The sequence below is a fragment of the Nicotiana tomentosiformis genome, chromosome 8 (assembly GCF_000390325.3).
Source record: "Nicotiana tomentosiformis chromosome 8, ASM39032v3, whole genome shotgun sequence".
Classification (NCBI taxonomy): domain Eukaryota; kingdom Viridiplantae; phylum Streptophyta; class Magnoliopsida; order Solanales; family Solanaceae; genus Nicotiana; species Nicotiana tomentosiformis.
The window spans coordinates 84,697,986-84,715,448 of record NC_090819.1 but is presented as its reverse complement, the minus strand read 5'-3'; the positions used below and the strand labels follow the sequence as shown (position 1 = coordinate 84,715,448).

The following is a 17,463-nucleotide window of genomic DNA, read 5'->3' as shown; positions in this document are numbered from 1 at the left end:
TATTGGAATCATCAAAATTCAAATCCGAGGTTGTTTACATATAGGTCCATATCCGGTCCACTTTTCTAACTTAAAATTTTTAATTATGAGATTAAGTGTCTCATTTCACTCCGAGTTCCTTCCGGACTCGAACCAACTAACCCGATATAACATAATATAGCTGAATAACACAAAAAGAAGTAGGAATGGGGAAAACAGGGCTATAACTCTCAAAACGACCGGCCGGGTCGTTACACACATAGTTCAAGGGTTCTATTCCCTCAAGTCAAGGTTAACCACGACACTTACCTTGCTTCGCAATTCAAGTGATCACTCGACCACGGCTGTTCCTTTCGAATTAGTCTCAAAACCAAGCAAACCTAGCAATTTATTTACCAACAATTCAATTTGAGCTTTAGAAATTATTCACAATTCGACAGAGATTTAATTTAAGTCATTTTTGGAAAAGTCAACCAAAAGTCAACGTGGGGGCCACTTTTTGGAACCCGACGAAAATATACGGAATCTGAACATCCATTCCGCTACAAGTTCAACCATACCAAAATTACTCAAATTCGACCACAACTCGGCCTTCAAATCCTCAATTAAAATCTATGAACGTTTCTACCATTTTCAACCTAAAACACTAATTTGTTGATAAAAACAACAATAGATTCGTGAAATTTAACGAAAATTGAGTTAGGAACTCTTACCCCGATGTTTTCCTTGAAAATCTCCCAAAAATCATTTTCAGAACTTAAGTTCTGCTGCCCGGGTATTTACCCTTCTCGATCGCGAAAAATTCTTCACGATCGCAAAGCACAAAAATTTCAAGAACATTTTTACTATATGCGAATGCGGCCATTTCCCCGCGATCGCGAAGCACAAACTTCTATTACTCTTCTTAAATCCTTCTCAGACAGCATGTTTTATATTGGTCATAACATTTTGTAAAAAAACTTCAAATAATAAATGGTTTGACTTTCTAAAAACTAGACATCAAGGGCTACAACTTTTATTTTTGGATCATCTCCCAATTCCTTATAGATTGCAAAATATAAGGTTCCAAAGTCGGGTGAGTGACAACAGGATTTTTCTCTATGCGATCGCGAAAGGCCTTCCGCACGCGATTCACTGGCCAACTTTTCCCATTTTACTCATCACGATCGCGGCCAATTCCATGCGATCGCACTGGACAATGCTATAGCCAAAAACCAGCAGCTAAAAATGGCCTAGAAATGGTCCGAAATCACCCCGAAACTCAACTGAGCCACTCGGAACCTCGTCCAAATATACCAAGCAGTCCTGTAATATTACGCGGACCTACTCAAGGTCTCAAATCACGTCAAACAACATCGATACTATGAATCGCACCTCAATTCGGACTATAAGTTTATGAAATTTTCAATTCTATAACTCACATCGAAACATGTCAAATCAATCCGGAATAACCTTAATTTTTGTAGGTAAGTTCCAAATGACATACGGAGCTATCCCAACTCTCGGAATCTCAATCCGAGTCTGATATCGACAAAGTTAAATCTACGGTCAAACTTTGGAAATCTTTAACCTTTAAGTTTCTAATTTTCGTCAAATGGCGATAATTCGAGCTAGGGACTTCCGAATTTGATTCCGAGCATACGCCCAAGTCTCAAATCACGATACGGACCCATCAGGACCATCAAAATATTGATCCGGGTCCATTTGGTCAAAATATTGACCGAAGTCAAGTTAAATGAGTTTTAAAGTACTATTTCACATTTTTATTAATTTTTCATATAAAAGCTTTTCAAAAAATTATACGGACTACGCATGCAAGTCGAGAAATGCTGAATGGTGCTATTCGAGGTTTCGGAGCACAAAATTGAATGTTAAATTTAAATATGACTTATCGGGTCATCACACTATGTTAAATTTTATTAATTTTGGCCAAGATCATGTTTTAGAGCTCAAGTCCAAACATATAGACTTATTTTCAAGAAGCGCAAGAAGTCCAAAAATCTCAAGATTGATTTCAAGAAGCCAAGATTCTTTCCTTCTTAAAACAGGGTTTATTTTATTCCTTTTAGAATAAGGATTTTTCTTTTAGTAAGATTCTAGTTTCTTTTCCTTGTAGAATAGGGATTTTTACTTTCCTTGTCTTTAGTTATTTTATTTCCTTATTAGAATAGGAAGTGTAATCATTAAAGAAGAGACTCTAGACCTATATAAAGGGTTTTCTTGACTTGTAGAATATTAAAATTCACGTTTTTTAGGTTTGCCCTAGTTTACAATAGAGTGTTTTACTCTATTTTGCCTTCTTTATCCTTGTTTTTGGTTCCAAGCATGGCGGTGATAGTCTTTATTTTATTTTCAATTGCGTGTGGTATTTCTTTATTACGTTAATTGATTAAAAGTTGTGACTTTAGGAACTTTTTTAGTTCATGATCGTTCAAGAACACGTTTCTTGATTTAAACTTTTTTAGTTCATGAATGTTGAAGAACACGTTTCTTGATTTAAATTCATTCTTTTGATATCTTAGAATCAGAAGTTTTATTGAACTGATGCAGTATTAATATTTACTACTTTTGAACGAGTAAATAGTCTTTCTTGTTGTTGAGATCGTCATCTTTCGCTTCGTTTCTTAATCATCAGATTTCGAGTCCTAAAACTTGAGATACGTCTTGTAATCCACCCATAAACTACGTTTTCATTTCGAGATCTTGATCCTGGCCGGTTGGTTCTTTGTTAAGTCAAAGAATTACATCATGAATGAATCATATTTGTCCCACCATAACCCTCGGTAGTTCTAACTATGCGACAAAGTCGATATGCTAGAGCTTTCTTTCCCTCTCATCCAATTATCTATGACATATTTTACGAGCAATTTATTATGCAAACTTTTTTGGTCGAAGAAAAATAGGCTAGTACTACTATCTAATGCAATTAAACACTAGCATTCTCATATACATAGAATAGCTATACATGATTGGAAGTGGACACAAGAAAAGGGATACGGAAAAAGTAATAAGAGAGGCGCATTGATCAATTAATTGTATTAGTCATATTCTTGAATTTTGGAATTTGGATTTAAAAAGGAGTAGTGCTTCCTAACACGGGACAAAGAATATTAACAAGTCATTTATGCATTCATTAATAAGTTCAAGAGGTTGTTCGTTGGTAAGCTCTAAACAAGTGAGTATTACTGAATTCAACAACTTTAAATACTCCCTCGGTTCACTTTTACTTGGCACATTTTTACTTTTTCACGCCCCTTAAAAAATAATAAATAAAGTGCATAATTTACCATGATACTCATATTAATTGTTACGCGGCGCCTTCCTGAAGTTCCTTGAAAGGGCGACATAAGGCTAAGCAACCGATGTCAGTGCGGTTGCTATGCCCCAACTGAAGTCCTCGCCGTACGCTAGACTAGATTGTCAGTGCCGTACGGGAAAACCAATGTCGTGAGCAATTGAGCAGCAGAAAATGAGCAATTGATAATGAAATCTGATGATTGTATTGATGATGATGAAAGCTACTACAAGATGCAATACGGTGTCGGGAGGGAGAGACACCAGTACAGAGAATTGTTTGAATGCTTGAATGTTTGAATGCTTTGGTCCCCCTTAATAATGCTTAAAAAAAAACCAAAGTTACATGAGTTGACCTAAGAAAGCTGTAGAAGCACACTGAAAATGAATGAAGTAAAACAACTTTATAATTACAATGAAAAGGACTTAGTCTTCTATGGAAGCAAGTCCGATGGCAGCAACTTTGTCTTGAGCATCAGGGTCTGCGCGCGCATTGCTGTGGGTACGCGCGGCACTATTTGTATCTGCCAGCGGCGGGGCGCTGGTGCTTGGCATTGGGTCTGCAAAAGCAGCATTGTCGGTGCGCGTGGTGCTGATGGCATTCGCCAGCCGCTGGGCGCTGGCACTGATTGTCGGTGGGGCGACAGAGGCGCGTGCTCGCTTGTCACTTGGCGCTGACGAGACCACGGGGCCGACCGTAGCGCTAGGCGTTGGGAGGCTTGCCGGGACGTCACGGGGCGCGTCCAAGGGGTCATGGGTCGATGATGGAAAGCAACCCATGACATTCTCCCCCACCTGAGTTGGCAACGTCCTCGGAGCCTTACCTGCCGGATGATGATGATTGGTCAGGCTCTTGTTGGCTGGGAGGTCTGTTCCCCTCGGTGTTGTGAGATGTCTTTCTGAGTGATCTTCCATGCATTTCTGAAATGGCCTGAGGCGGCTGACATGGAAGACTGGATGGATTTTCCACCAGGCTGGTGTGTTCAGCTGGTATGTGGATTTCCCGATGCGCCTTTCAATGGAAAAAGGCCCGAGGTAGCTTGGCAATAGGTGAGGATCTTGGGTCCTCTTTGCAAACAAGTTCCGCCTCGGGGTTCTTACCATCACTTTGTCCCCTGCTTGATATTGGGCAAAGTGACGGTTTTGTTCGGCATGCCTCGTTGCCCTGTCTTGGGCATTGACAAGATAGCTCCGCACTATCTTCAAAGTTTGTTCCCATTCTGTAGAGAAACTGGCAGCTCGATGAGATGATGACATGTTTGGTGCATTCACATTATGTGGGAGTAGTGGTTGCTGTCCAGTAACAATTTCAAAAGCGCTTTTGTTTGTATGGGCGCACTTTTGTGAATTGAAACACAGCTGAGCAGCATCCAGAAGCTTCACCCAATGTGTTTGTGACCCGGTTGCAAATTGACGGAGATATTCCTCCAGCATGCCATTGAACCGGTCTGTTTGATCATATGTTTGCTGATGATGATGGTTTGAGTTGTAACTCAATTTGGATCAGAGACAACTGAAGAGTTGGGTCCAAAACTTGCTAGTGAAGCGTGGGTCGCAGTCACTAATGATGTTGCTGGGCATAACCCAATGTTTGACAACATAAGAGAAGAAGAGTCGAGCTGTATCTTCTGCTGATATGTTCTGTGAGGCTGCGATGAAGGTAGCATACTTGAAAAATTGGTCTACTACCACAATGATGGTTGCATGATTTCGACCTTGGGTAATCCTGTGATGAAATTCAGGGAAATGCTTTCCCAAGGTCTCTGTGGGACAGGTAGCGGCTCCAAGAGTCCCGCTGGTGCTGAGTTATCCGACTTGTCCTTTGGGAAGGCTTGACAAGTCTTCACACAATGAGGGGCGCCATGAGCTGTTGGACCCCGATGATGTGATGTCTGTTTGATGATGTTGAGGGCAGCCGGAACCGTGGGTTCAGGTCTATTGGTTCCCTCCTTAAATTGCATGGCCGTGATGTTTCCAGCGGCCATCTTCTTGGATATGCACGGTATGGTGTGGGGTTTGGCCCCGTTGTCTCCCATCATTAGGAGCATGTTGGCATATGGTACCGGGATGGTGTTGGTCTGCCTGAGGAATTCCAATCCCACTATCAGTTCGAAGTCATCGATGATAGCTATGTGTAGGTCGAATATTCCCTTGTATGGGCCAAGCTGGATTGGCGCTTCTTTGGCTATTCCACTCACTTGCTGAGATGGAGAGTTGATAGCCTTGACACGACCCTTGCATTTTTGCACTGCTAGACCGAGGCGTTGCACCTGAGTTGAGGCCAAGTAGTTGTGGCTAGCACCCGTGTCTATCAATGCCTGAATAGGTCTGCCGTTTACTTTCATGTCAACGAACATTAAGGTCCTCTTTTGTGATGTGAGAGGCCTCTCGTCCGCCTTTCCTTTCCCTTTCTTGTCGATTAGGAATGCCTTCTTCTTGGGGTTGCCAGCACTGGTTCCCGCCAAGGTATCATGAATGGAGCCGACAAATGCGTTGAAGGCACCTACTGGATCGTTGCCATCTGAGTCGTCGGTATCTGACTTGTCATCATCAACAGTTCGTTGAGCATTGATTTATGTATTGGGGCATTGATTGTTCCAATGTTCCCCGCCGCAATGATGGCATTCTGATGGGGGCTTTCTCCCCTGATTGTTGTTGACTGATGCAGCAGTGTTGCTGCTTGAGGAAGGAGTCTTAGATTTGGATGCACCTCGATCTCCTCCATTTCTGTTGGGGCCACCGTTTCTAGGTTGGCTCCCGTTGTATCCCCCTCGGACAGGCGGCTGGGGCCTATCCTTCTGAGTTTCCAACTGATAATCCCCAAGGCACTCAGCAGCTTGAATGGCCTTGGGTAGGGTATCTACCCGTTGTCTTTGCAGTTCCATACGAGCATGAGTTTTCAAACCTTCGATGAATGCGAACAGTTTGTCTTTGTCCCCCATATCCCGTATGTTTAGCATGAGTGCGGAAAATTCACGCACGTAGTCCCGCACCGACCTGATGTGGCGGAGTTCACGCAACTTTCTTCGTGCATTGTATTCCATATTTTCGGGGAAAAACTGCAGGCGTATGGCGGCCTTCAGTTCTGCCCATGTCTGGAGAGTATCTTCACCGGCCCTGATGGCTTCGTATTTGACTCGCCACCAGAGTTTTGCATTGCCTTGAAGGTACATGGCAGCAGTTGCTACCTTCTTGGATTCCTCCAACTGTCCAACAGCATCGAAGTATTGTTCGATATCGAAGATGAAGTTTTCCACTTCTTTAGCATCCCGGGCTCCGTTGTATGGCTTGGGCTCCGGAATTTTCAGCTTTTGTGGCATGGGGTCAATGTTCATGGCACCCCTGATGTGGTTTTCACCTCCTTTGAGTAGGCTTTGAAGGGCAGCATTGACAACATTGAGCTGGCCTGTCAAGTTATCTATGGTTTGCTGCATGACGGTCAGTCAATCTGCCTCTAGTTCCCGATGGGCTAAATCCTTGGCACGCTCCTGTTGGAGGTCCTCGAATTGGCCATGAATTTTGGTTGCCTCGACGGCAGCCATTTCCCGGTCTTCCTCAGAGTCTTTACTGATGTTTGCTATGTCAATTTCTGCCTGCCGCATTCTGCAGTCCAGGTCATCCAACCTTTGTACTAGGCTGGTTTTTAGATCAGGCAACGTATCCACGATAGGCCGTAATGCGTCAACCGTCTCTTCTAGGGTCATGATGCGATCCCCGTAATTCACCATGGTCAGAAATGGTGATGATGATGCCAATGAGTTCCCTCGTCCGATGTCGAGCCTAGGCTCTGATACCAACTGTTACGCGGCGCCTTCCTGAAGTTCCTTGGAAAGGCGACGTAAGGCTAAGCAACCGATGTCAGTGCGGTTGCTATGCGCCAACTGAGGTCCTCACCGTACGCTAGACTAGATTGTCAGTGCCGTACGGGAAAATCAATGTCGTGAGCAATTGAGCAGCGAAAAATGAGCAATTGATGATGAAAGCTAATGATTGTATTGATGATGATGAAAGCTATTACAAGATGCAATGCGGTGTCGGGGGGAAGAGACACCAGTACAGAGAATTGTTTGAATTCTTGAATGTTTGAATGCTTTGGTCCCCCTTAATAATGCTTAAAAAAAATAAACCAAAGTTACATGAGTTGACCTAAGAAAGCTGTAGAAGCACACTGAAAATGAATGAAGTAAAACTACTCTATAATTACAATGAAAAGGACTTAGTCTTCTATGGAAGCAAGTCCGATGGCAGCAACTTTGTCTTGAGCATCAGGGTCTGCGCGTGCATTGCTGTGGGCGCGCGCGGCACTATTTGGATCTGCCAGCGGCGGGGCACTGATGCTTGGCATTGGGTCTGCGCGTGCGGCATTGTCGGTGCGCGCGGCACTGATGGCATTGGCCAGCCGCTGGGCGCTGGCATTGATTATCGGTGGGGCGACAGAGGCGCATGCTCGCTTGTCACTTGGCGCTGCCGAGACCACGGGGCCGACCGTGGCGCTAGGCGTTGGGAGGCTTGCCGGGACGCCACGGGGCGCGTCCAAGGGGTCATGGGTCGATGATGGAAAGCAGCCCATGACATAATTGATGCACATTTTATTGGATTTGAGAAAATAATTTGAAATGAGCAATAAATATTGTGGGTATAACAGGAAAAAAAAATTGTCTTCTCTTGATATGCGTAAAGTGACAAGTAAAAATAAAAATGTATTTTTAGTATACATGTCAGACCCCACTAGTGGAATTATACTGGGTTGTTATTGTTGTTGTTGTTGTTATTGTTATGCCAAATAAAAATGAACGAAGGGAATAAAAATAAAAATTTATTTTTAGTATATCTACTAAGTAAAAGTGAACGGAGGGAGTACATTTATTGAGCCTTAACTGGAAAAACTTTTCCTCGTGAATTTCTTAATCCTGACGTTGATTCATATGTAGTTGAGTTAGAAGAGTGTTGGAAAGCTAATTAAAGTGAGAACCCCTAAGTACTAAATCCCCGCTCCCCCGCCCCCAACCCCAAACCAAGGATTTATCTCGTCCCATTATTTCTTTCAACTACCAACTTCGATTCTGGTGTGAATCAATTATTTTTTTCTTCATTTTTGTGCAATTCCAATGATACTTCTTTGTTGATATTACTAACTGATGGTACAAGTTTATTCCACTGTAAAAAAGGGATACTTCAAATATTTTAGAAACTAGTAGAATTAATTAAGAATATAATAAAATGACAAGAAACAAAGCAAGTATTCGTGAATACATGAAGGTAAGCTAGTCATTTCACTTAGCATTTTTGAAGTTCTCAGATACACAGTAAGCAAAATGACTAAACTTTTAGTTGCATCTTTGTAAAGTTGCTGAAAAACGTGCATAGATTTGCACAGCTGCCCAAGCAATCTCCCACATTTGCACCAACTGCCAGATAAGAAAATTACATATTTCTCTTGTTAGAAACAAGAATAAAGATAAAGAGACAATGTAACGAAAAAACACTAAACTTTACTTCAAATATTATAAAAAATTGTCGCTTGTTTCTCTTAGAGAATTTCTGTAATATTATATTTAGGTTAAAGTGAGTGAATTTTTTGTTACAACAAATAATCTAGTGACTTTCGTGATATTTCGGTAAAGATGAACGACTTTTTCGTTATAAAAATTAATTTTGTAACTTTGATGCAACAGAGTAAAAGTTGAGTATCCATCCATAAAATTATTCCTACGAAGAATAAGGAGTTTCTTTCTACCCCACTACCAAACTCGAGTTAATTTTATGTATGGTCACTAAATTTTACTCGCTATAGCAGTAAAGTAACAAAATTACATTAAAAGTGATTTGAGAAAAAAGAGGGGGAAAATGAAATTACCAAAGCTAAGTGGGATGCAAATCTCCATGTAACAACCACCTCTGCAGATACTCTGAAAATCTAAAGAAGAAGAAGAAATGCTGCAGTTGTTCAAACAATTGAAATAACACTGAAAACTTTTAGCAGAATCATCAGTTTTCTGAAGAAGAAAGCAGTTATTGTAGCATCCTCCCCAGCAACTGTACATCTTTGAAGTTGTTACTACTTCATCCTCCATTTTCACCTCTTGTAATTGTAACACCAAAAGAATTATCACAACTTTCCAATTTATTTCCCTCTCCATAGCTTTCTGCTTCTGTTTGGTTTTAAATTTGATCTATTCTATTTCTGCTTTGGCACTCTTATTATTTCTTTTAAGTATTTTGTTAACAGGTTTATATATATCGTATCGGGGGTGACAAAATATAACTAAATTTTGCAACATGTGTCTAGTGTTTAATTACTAACTTTCTAGTTTGTATCAAACCATTTGTCTTGTTTCACTTCCCAGAGTAATGAAAACTTATTTATCATGGAGTTTTTACAATTTATAATAAGTTCATGACATGTAATATTCTAGTAGTAGCTTCTGGATGTTCAAATTTCTTTTTTAAAGCTGGATTTATATCTTATGCAAAATTATAAAATAAAAGAAAAATTGGGATGGATTACAATTTTAGCAACTTGACAGAAATGAGGACATTGAAACGGCTAAAGTCACAGCTAAAACGTGCTGGTCCATACTACGAAAATTTATTGTTCGTTCTACTGTCGTTTATGCTTGAATAGCCTTTTTTCTTTTTTCTTTGAGGTGGCGTTCAGATTGGTTTTGGTTTAATATGAAAACTATTTTAGTATATATATAGGTTTCGGTTATACTGTATGTATACACACTGTCACTGTTACTATATGAAACGTTTTGCACTATTAACTCATCTAAAGAATATTATAGGTAAGTTTCCTTAAAGTGTTAGGTTTATAATTTTGAAAACAAGTCAGGATATCTATTACAATAAGTAAGGATAACCTGATAATGTAAAAATTATTTACACTGACAATGTATAATTTCATAAGAAATTTTTTCTAATTGAATATTTAGTGTTATATTGCTTTGATGCTACTCTTACTTCAGACAGTAAGCATAACTTATTGTACATATTAAAATGTCAAAATCATTCTTCTCTTTATATGATTTTATTAGTCCCTTCATTTCAAATTGTTTGAACCTATTTGATTCGACGTGGAGTTTAAGAAAAAAAAACTTTTAAAATTTGTGGTCTAGAATAATCTATAGATATTTATGTGGCTATAAATCATCTCATCAAGTGTAAAACGATAAGTTTAAAGTTACAGTATATTTTTTCTAAATTTAGAAAGTGATCATTCTTATTTAAACCGACTAAAAAAGACTTTTTTCAACAGAGGAAGTATCTATTTTATATTGAGTCCGGAACCAAAATGTGGTTCTTTTGGACTCAAAGAACCAAAATGTGTGGCAAAAAAATATAGTGACATTTTTATATACAACGCTCTTTTAAAGGGCGCTATACCTATAGCGCCCTTTAAAAATACGGTATATTTGAATCCACGTGGCGCAGGAAAAGCAAATAAATAGAATTTAATATATCAAAAGATGAGTAGAGTGCAATGGTTAAAGGCTAGGTATGAAGTTGGTTTTGGCCTTGAGGTCCAAGTTCAATTCCTTCCACTAGTATTATTTTGTTTTCTTATTTCTTTTTTATTTTTCTTTTCTTTTCATTATTGGTTTAAGTATTTAGATACTAGCTTTAGTGTACGTGCGTTGCACGTGTTTATAACGTCACTAATACAAATTTATTAATAAATTATATTTTTTATCATATAAATAAATTCCTGAAATCCTATGCTATGGCGTTATTACAGGATAAAAATATAGCTAGTAGATAACTATTATCTGTTAATATTGTGTTTAAATGAAATTAAAATAGTATATGAGGTAAAAACATAAATCAAGTAAAAATTATAAACTAAACATTAAATGTTGTGTTATCATAAGTTGCTCCTTATTTAAAATAAAATTGCACTTGGACAAGAATAATTAAAGCTTAATTCATACAAATTTATGAATAAATTATATTGTTTATCATATAAATAAATTCCTGAAATCCTATGCTATGACGTTATTAGAGGATAAAAATATGGCTAGTACTATTATCTGTTAATATTGTGTTTAAATGAAATTAAAATAGTATATGAGGTAAAAACATAAATCAAGTGAAAATTATAAACTAAATATTAAATGTTGTGTCATCATAAGTTGCTCCTTATTTAAAATAAAATTGCACTTGGACAAGAATAATTAAAGCTTAATTCATACAAATTTATGAATAAATTATATTGTTTATCGTATAAATAAATTCCTGAAATCCTATACTATGACGTTATTACAGGATAAAAATATGGCTAGTAGATAACTATTATCTGTTAATATTGTGTTTAAATGAAATTAAAATAGTATATGAGGTAAAAACATAAATCAAGTGAAAATTATAAACTAAATATTAAATGTTGTGTCATCATAAGTTGCTCCTTATTTAAAATAAAATTGCACTTGGACAAGAATAATTAAAGCTTATATTAATTAGAGAATGTTATTCCATTAGTTCGTTTCTATTTTAATATTTTTTTTAATAAAATTTTTGGGTCTTCAATGTTATGATTGTTCGCTTCTATAACTTCATGTTTAATTTTTATTTCATTAACTTTTACACCTTCGTATAACTTCTCTGCAATTAAACGTTTTCCAATCTAGTGGTCTCCATTTATGTATTAAGTGAAAGAAAAAAATGTGAGTTTTCCACACTAAATACCAATTAATGATAAATAGCATATTCTTCTTTCTAAATTGAAAAATAATTTATTAGCTAAAAGTAAGAACTATATATTTACTGTATTGTAAAAATTTAATGAAAAGATGACATAACTATTGAGATTAATTTTTATGAACGTTGTATTGTCGCAACCAAGCATCTTATAGCTTTGAAAATAATATTCCTATGTTCTTAATCATTGACATCAGTCAATTTTGTTTTAATTTTTATATGTATTTCTGTATCCTATCATAATGATAAAACTAATGAATAATATATATTTTTAAACTTTTTAACTTTGTTTTGTGGGTGATTTACGTGGTTAGAATCTTATTGTAATTGCAGTAATACTCGCGTACCTTAAGTCTAGTATATAGTGCAAAAGTACTACACAAAGAGAATCCAAGAGAATGGAAAATCATAGTTAATAGACAATTGTCCCAATTCAATTAATAAGAACATAATTTATATAAAGTAAAATTTAATTAATTTTAAAGTTTTAAATATCATGATTAACTACATACACACCTCAAATAAGAACCATCATAAAATTTTAGTTGACAATCTAAATGATTTAAAAATTATTCTAATTGAAATTTTAGTTTACGTACACAGTTCAAATAAGGAATCACATTTTATATAAAAATTTACCTTGTATAAATTATTTTCATATTTGAATTATGTAACATAACTATAACAATTTTCATGTTAGTTTTTCTGATATTTAGTATTTTAAAATCAACTATTGTGCATGTGAAATAGAAGATTTATACAAACTTATCTCATAGGCTAGACTTAGAAGATTTATCGTGGAATTCCCTAATCTTTTTTCCAGTGCTTTTTCTCTTTAATTTCTCTATCCCTCATTAATGATCAAACTATTTACATACAGAAATAAAAAATTTATAAGCTACCTCAAATTATTCTTTGTGCGCATGTATAAATAACACTATAAAATTTTAGTTGATGCTAGTCTTAATCGTTAATGCTGATGTTGCACGTAGTCCATACACAAAAGGAGTTCAAATATAATTAAGAAAAATAATTCTAATTCAAATAAGGAAAAATTTAACAAGAGAATTTGAGTTGATTTAAACTCCTAAATTTTTGGGGGAAAATTAAAAAACTATTCCTAAATATTAGAAAACTAAATAAATGATTATTCCTAAATATTAGGAGAATAATTAAATGACTATTTTGTCCAATATGAACTCTATTTTAAATTTGCGCGTGAATTCTATATCAATGAATATAAAGTATTTAAAATCAAATAAATATTATGAGCTATAAAATAAAATTTTACGGAAAGCACAAGCTCTTAAAAATGATGGATATTGATCTTATTTAAACAATATAATAAAGGCAAAAAGTATGTCACACAAAAGTATTCTAATGCCATACCATAAATTTGATATATTTATATATTTGCTTTAATAACTCAGATAGAGTAAAATAATATGTTGATTTAAATTCAAATATCATGCAACGATATGTTTATCTTGACCTTAAAAAATAAAGTCTATTTGCTCAGGTACCTAATATAGTAATATAAATTTCATCTTATTACTATTGGAACTCAAATTAAAAAATATGAAAAACAAAATGAGACTCCATATAGTTAGGTTTAGTTATCGTATTACGAATTTAAGGGTAGTATTTAACAGAATTAATTAATTTATATTTAAAAAAATGATTGTCATAAAAATGCAGGTAGAATATTAATATTTATTATATTATTATTTTATTCAACATGAAGTGTATCGTAATAAAATATTATTCGCAAAAAGTATAAAAATCTATCAACTTTCATATACATTTTGTGTGTATTTATATAGAAAATTACAATAGTTTTTAAGATTTATTTCCATACGCATTTTAAGATTTTTTTGTGTTAAAAAAATTTACTGTTTACTAATTAAAAGTTATTCGTTGATAATATTTTAGTGATTTGGTACTTGAGTATTGATTGAATGTTAGTTCACTTAGTTCACGAATGATGTTGTTAAGATATGTTGTCTTTTATCATTTAGATAACTTTTAATTATAATATTAAAATTATAATACAATTAATATTTAACTAAATTATTAGCATAGAAGGTAAAATTTTAAAATTTTAAATCCCAAGTATTAGAACTTTCTTCCAAAAAGCAAAAGGCTTTCTATTTACAGTTTGCCTAAGTATTTCATGCTACAAAATTCCGTGAAATTTGGTTGCGTTTTCTATATCTATTTTTGTTAATAATTTAAATAAGGAAGAACTTATTAATGAGAACTTACATAGTTGTCAACATGTATTTCGTGATTAAAGAAATTGATAAAGGGGTAATAATTAAGTAAAAGGAGTTAATATAAGGTAAACTTTTAATTAATTTGCTTTTAAAGTCCTATAGTCAAATAAGGAACAATTAAGTAAGCAAAATTTTAGTTGATTTTAAAGTTCTAAATATTAGGGGAAAAAAACATAAATTAAATGACTATTTTATCTAATGTGAAACCTATTTTTAAGGGGTAAAAAAAGCGAACGACATTTCGCTAAGGGCCTTCGTGCTTTTAATATAATATAGATATAGATAAATACTTTAATATTTATAATTACTTTTTAATGTAATTAAAATAATTTAGCATTTATTAGAAATTTATGATTTTTGAATTCATTAAAAGTATAAAAAAAAAATTAAAAAAAAAAGCCTTTTATTATTTCGTTAAAAAATCTACCGACATTTTTAATAGTTGTTATTTTGTATTATAAGTAAAACAAAATTATTTTGTATAATCTCATGACTATTTATATCCTCATATTTTCAATGATTTCCAAATCATCTGCTACTTCTAACATTGCCGCTTTACCTCGTCATACTGCTATAGTCGACAATCTCCACAATATAATAGCTCTAACTAAGTCTAGGAGAAAGGGAGGAAGGCTTCGTAGCCTTGGTTCCTTGGCAAATAGAAGTAGCTCCTCTTCCGTTAAAAGGAAGTTCCTCAAAAACTGCTTCTTCTTCCAAAATTATAACATCTTCTACTCCAAAATCTTCTTCCAAGGGCAAAGCAAAAGGATGATAATGAACCCTTAGACGAACTCTTAGTCTTCTGAGATTGTTCCCCAAGAGCTAAGTTATGCTGCCGATTGTACAGAATGGAACAATAATATAAACAAAAAGGAAGGTCGTAACGAGCTTGTTTACCTTTATCCTTCTCTCACCAAACCCGACCATCTTCCCTTATTCGCAGGGAGTGTCAATGGAGATTTAATTTTTCAATTGAAGCTCATGGTGAAAATGATCGAATAACCGGTTATCGTGAGGGTTATTCGTTCATTTACACCTATTCTTTTACCCTCATATTCGAACCTGCAATAGACCCAGTGATCATCAAATTTTGTCAACACTTCAACGTGTGCCTGGATCAAATAGAACCGATAATTTAGAGGGCAGTAGCAAGCATGTGTAGTTTCTAGCCAAAATAGCTAGTATTAATGTTAGATGTGTAGTTGGAACTTTAGGACAAGTTGAGGAAGAAAGGGTGTTTCGGTAATGTGTATCAAAATTTAAACCGTGTCCGTGGAATTCACATCCAAATGACCATGACATTATTGAAAATATTAGAGTTAGAAAGTAGAAGCAAATCCAAGATTTGGTTCCTACATCTGCTTTAAGTAAATTTATAATTATTATTGGATTCAAAATAAAATATTTATAAATATTTAGTGAACTTTTTAGTTGAGTAGATAAAATTTATTGGGTTCACGTAAAATCTTATTTCGCACCATATATCTTCTACCCAAGATAGAAAGACTAATATTGAATTGATCCTTGCTCAAAGTAGTGGAGAGAGAAAGGTGTCCGTCAAGAAAACAATTTAAGATTTTAAAATAGGACAATAAGAGGATTAAGAATTTTAACTTGATAGTTCTTAGTTCTTACCTATCAAGCTCCTATTGGAGTTAATCACTTCTTTTCTCCATCGTGATTCATGACCCGCTAAAGTTATTCCAAAGAAGTAATCTTACCATCTTTAATTAAAGACCTCTTATTCTTCTTTTTTTCTCCTTTTGATAAAGGATTCCAATTCTTGTTTATTTCTTCAACGGCAAAGGGCCAAATATACCCCTCTATTTTAGTAAATGGTCTAAAAATATCACTCGTTATACTATTGAGTTATATATACCCTTGCAGTCATACTTCGGGTTCAAATATACCCCTCATTTAAATGGAGGGACACGTGTCACCGTCCTGTTGGTCAATTTTAAATATCTCCTAATTAATTTTTAAAAACCATTACACATACCCGAAAAATAATTTTTTAAATTAATTTTTTTTTTTTGTAAAAACTAGAAAAAACGAAAATTATTTTTACTAAAAACTGAAAAAAACGAAAATATTTTTTTTCAGTTTTTACAAAAAAACTGCTTTAGAAAAAACTGAAAAATATTTTCTAAAACAATATTTTTGTAAAAACTGAAAAAACAAAAGCTGAAAATCAATTTTTTAAAGTAATTTTTTTGTAAAACCTGGAAAAAACTGAATTGTTTTTATTAAAAACTGAAAAAAAACAAAAATATTTTTTTTCTCCGGTTTTTACAAAAAATAACTGCTTTTAAAAAAAGCTGAAAAATATTTTCTAAAACAATATTTTTATAAAAACTGAAAAAATAACTAAAAAGAAATTTTCTAAAGCAATATTTTTTGTAAAAACTGAAAAAATAAATATTTATTTTTTCAGTTTTTAGTTAAAAATATTTCAGTTTTTTTTTAATTTTTAATTACTTTAGAAAATTGCTTTTCTGTTTTTTCTTTTTTCAGTTTTTATAAAAATATTATTTTAGAAAATATTTTTTAGTTTTTTTAAAGTAGTTTTTTTATAAAAGCTGGAAAAAAAATATTTTCGTTTTTTTCAGTTTTTAGTAAAAATATTTTTTTAGTTTTTTTCAATTTTTATAAAAAAATATATTTTTCGGGTATGGGTATTGGGTTTTTTTTAATTAATTAGAAGATATTTAGAATTGACCAACAGGACGATAACACGAGTCCCTCCGTTTAAATAAGGGGTATATTTGAACCCAAATTATGACTGCAGTGGTATAGATAACCCAATAATATAACGAATAATTTTTTTTAAACCATTTTCAAAAATAGAATAGTATATTTGACCATTTGTCGTTTTTTTAAAACATTATTCCAAAGATAGAAGGAAAGATATATAGGGCAAGTCTAGTGGAAATTATAAAAAGCAGAAAAAGCCAATAGAATATGTACTAACCAATGAAAGTGAAATTAGTCGTAAGAAACACGTGTTTGCTGCTTTCTACTACAAGAATCTCTACAACAGCATATAGACTTGTTCTTGTTTGATTGAAAGCATTGGCGGATTCAGAATTAAAACACGATGGAGTATCTGTCTTTACATATGTTAATTAGTAGCGATAAAATTCGGTGGGCAACTCTTTGTAAACTTAGCGATTATAATAGCTTATCATCAAAGTACAAACTCTTAGTCGCCGTTATC

General features: G+C 34.4%; 1 long non-coding RNA gene across 1 annotated transcript; it reads right to left on the bottom strand.

The window, feature by feature from the left end:
- Nucleotides 1-8,513: 8,513 nt before the first annotated feature.
- On the bottom strand, nucleotides 8,514-9,443 carry LOC138896680 (uncharacterized). The gene is made up of 2 exons (XR_011410072.1): nucleotides 9,131-9,443; nucleotides 8,514-8,681 (listed from the first exon to the last, which is right to left on the bottom strand). It is a non-coding gene; the product is annotated as an uncharacterized lncRNA (long non-coding RNA).
- Between the last annotated feature and the right edge of the window lie 8,020 nt (nucleotides 9,444-17,463).